The sequence below is a fragment of the Cydia splendana genome, chromosome Z (genome assembly GCF_910591565.1).
Source record: "Cydia splendana chromosome Z, ilCydSple1.2, whole genome shotgun sequence".
NCBI classification, from domain to species: domain Eukaryota; kingdom Metazoa; phylum Arthropoda; class Insecta; order Lepidoptera; family Tortricidae; genus Cydia; species Cydia splendana.
Window position 1 is genome coordinate 45,859,407 of NC_085987.1, and position 3,551 is coordinate 45,862,957.

Consider the following 3,551-nt stretch of genomic DNA (forward strand, 5'->3'; position numbering starts at 1 on the left):
TACTCTCCATCTGACGTCGAATGATGGTCCCTACTGACAGTTCATTTTTATATAGAGAAATTATTTTCACCCTGGGCTTTAATAACACTTCAAACCCTCATGACCAAAAACATCACTTTTGACAATGACAGCTCAGGGTATCGTATCGCTGTGACATCTTACGTAGGTGGAAAACTCGCGAACACGAAGCGAAGCGGTGCGGCGCGATTTTGACGCCATCGCGAAGCGGTGCGGCGCGATTTTGACGCCATCGCGAAGCGGTGCGGCTCGGAAGAAACAAACCGTTGATATGTATTTGTTGATGTGTTTTTCATAAACAGACATAGAAGTTATTATGGCAAAATAAGGTGATTGACAAAATCAAATATCGACATGACTGTTATCGATGTTACCTTAACTTTATCATAGATTTATAACACTGTATAATAACTAGTGTCCGACCGAAGGTTCGGTTTCGGTTTCGGTTTCGGCCAGTTTCGGCCAAAAAATCATGTTTCGGCTGTAGTTTCGGTTTCGGCCAAAAAACGGCCGAATCTTTCGGCCGGGCCGAAACTTACGAAATGGTACTTCGTACTATGAAACTAAACTATGAGACAAAGAGCAAAAGTTGGGGAATAAGTAGGACAACAATATTAATATGTACCTACATAATTATACTGATTAATGTATAGGTACAGAAATTAATTGGTTTATTATAAAACACAATCCCACTAATGAGGGCGCTACTAGACGGTCGACGCAGTCTTAAGAGGCTGTTAATACCTATAACGCGCACACTGTCTAATTGTATCGCAGTAAATAAGATAGCACTGTCGCATGGTACTGGGCCTGGGCAAAGAAATAAGAAAACTCATCATCTTCGTCGCGTAATCCCGGAATATTTGCCACGGCTCATGGGAGCCTTGGGGTCCAATTGACAACTAATCCCATGAATTGGCGTAGGTGCTAGTTTTTACGAAAACGACTGCCATCAGACTGACCTTCGAAGCCAGAGAGTAAACTAGGCCTTATCGGGACTAGTCCGGCTTCCTCACTATGTTTTTCCTTCACCGAAAAGCAAATAGTAAATATCAAATGATATTACGTATATAAGTAAGTTCCAAAAAAGTCATTCCTACGAGCCGGGGTTTGTACCTTGCGATGCGACCTTCGGATTGAAAGTCGCACGCTCTTACCGCTAGGCCACCAGCGCTCAAGGAAATATCTCGCTTTTTAATACAATGGACACTGGTTGGAGTCTCTGTGCTCAACTACTTATCCTGAAGCCTGAAGCACGGCTTTGACTTCGCATGAAAGTTCGCCTCACTGGGGCACTTCGGACGTTTAGGCCCACGTGAAGATCGGTACCCGGCCTTGCGATATTGTCAACAAATAAAAAAAAAAATATATATATATATATATATACGCGTCGACTTGAGAACCTCCTCCGTTTTTTTCGTCGGTTGAAAATTCGCGCTCGCTGCGCTCGCGTTTTTGGTTGACCCTGTATCTACGTGTTGGCTTGACTAGTGAATGAATAGAGTTAGACCAAGAAATTACTGCTATTATTTTGATAGCATACGCAGTGCAACTAGTGCAAATGTTATTTATACGTCATAATTTCATAGAAGTTTTGACGTTTAAAATAACACATGCACTGCGTGTGTTATCAAATCGTTGCAGAATTATTTTGGTCTAACTCTAGTAACTTTCTTAAAAAACTGCTTAAGTAACATCAATTTCAAGGACATTGGGTATTGACAGCCCCATAATATGTGTGTAAAAGCGGTTTTATAACATTTTTTTCAACGATTTTAACAAGTCTACAAAAGATTCGGTTTCGGTTTCGGCCGAAACTAGAGCCAAAGCCGAACATTCGGTTTCGGTTTCGGTTTCGGCAAAAAAAACATGTTTCGGTCGGACACTAATAATAACATAGCTACCGCGAAGTACACAACACGTTCGATATCTTCTTTGATATTCTGTTAGTTTTCTATTCTTTTGGCACTGTATAATACAGTTTATGTTTATATTTATAAGTACACTAAAAAAAATGTATGTACCAGTTTGTAATTGATTTGCGTTCTTGCGTTCTTTCAGTTATAACAAAATTATGACAGTTCCGAACAACTGACAGGCCGATACCGTCCGGCGGACTGTTAATCAGTGGGCCCCTTTATGACCAGACATAGAAGTTATTGTGGCATAAACGAGTGTATCAGAAAATGAAACATCGTTAAATCTGTTATCGATAAGTCTGAAACTGATTAGTAATTAAAAGACGTAACTTCTACCTACTTGCTGCAAATTATCGAATAATATCAAACCAATAGAGACCCTTCATTTACCATTTATCAGCCGTATTAATACTGGATGGCAACTTCATCAATTAATTTACTCATAATTTTTCCATACAATTTCGCAGCAGCCTGTACAAAATAAGGAAAGGATGTGTTCGAGGACTGTGTTGCGAATGGTATCTCTTTGGTTCCCATACAGTTTTAAGTCATAATGTATTTGTTTGTCATATTATCATTAGTCATAAAACTGAAACCGTTAACTTTTCAGGATGTTCGTAAGGTTATCCTATAGATAGGTTAGGTTAGCTTAGGTTTGTTTAATGGCAATCCTGAAAAGTGACGCGTTTCTGAACCAAATAAATTATGACTAACGAAAATGCGGGCAAACAATACAGTATGACTTAAAAGTTTTTGGGAACAATAGAGACCCGTTGCGAATGCCTATTTTTCCTCAAGCTTTACCCAACTTGTAAATTTTCTAGTCCTTCTGTATGCATTCACTGCCAATGCTAAGTTGGCGTCACCGAGCGCTCACCGCTCTCCATCAAGCGTTGAAGAAACTACTAAAGGTGACGACTGACGTACTGACGAGCCTTCCAACTTCCAACAGTCCAAATAGCGTGGCTGCAATCCAAAATCGGTCCGTGAATGTCAAAAACGTACAATGTTTAATATTAGGATGGACGGCCCATTTGGATGAATCCATTGTAACGGAATCCATTTGGAAGGCTAGTCAGTGGCCTGCTAAAGAAATCTCATCCACCAGCACCACTCCACCGGGAAACACGATTTCAACAACGCTGTACTTACTGTTTTCTTGGTACAGATGTAGTGCATAATTGTTTTCCATCGTATTTTCTCGGAAACGTTCGTATATGTCATGCTACTTAAGTCAACGTCCGTACCTACTTTGTGTACCGACACTTTTTGGTGTTGAAATTTGAAATAGCAAGACACGTTCGTGCGTTTCAATGAAAATATGATGGACAATTAGTTATGCACGATTTACGTCTGTATGAGTAGGTACAGTCACCTGCAATAATATGTTACATAACGAAAGCCGCAAAAATATCTGACACGATCTTATTTGTCGAGACATAAGAGCGTGTCACATATTTTTGGGGCCTTCGAAGAGTAACATATTATTGCAAGTGACTGTAGACCTTTACAGAAAGTGGTTGACTGGGAACTGACAATTTATTTGCTGAATATCCTGAAAAAAATAAGATTTTCGATTGTTTTTAGGTAGGTATAATGAGTATAATAGGCTAC

At 39.7% G+C, this 3,551-nt stretch overlaps 2 protein-coding genes across 2 annotated transcripts in view; one reads left to right on the forward strand and one right to left on the reverse strand.

Annotated features, from left to right (window-relative positions):
* The window catches only part of LOC134804073 (probable cytochrome P450 303a1), a 372,282-nt gene that overhangs the window by 352,801 nt on the left and 15,930 nt on the right, over window positions 1-3,551 (reverse strand). The gene's annotated exons all lie outside the window — the stretch shown is intronic.
* The window catches only part of LOC134805155 (dipeptidase 1-like), a 132,942-nt gene that overhangs the window by 26,730 nt on the left and 102,661 nt on the right, over window positions 1-3,551 (forward strand). The window lies entirely within an intron of this gene.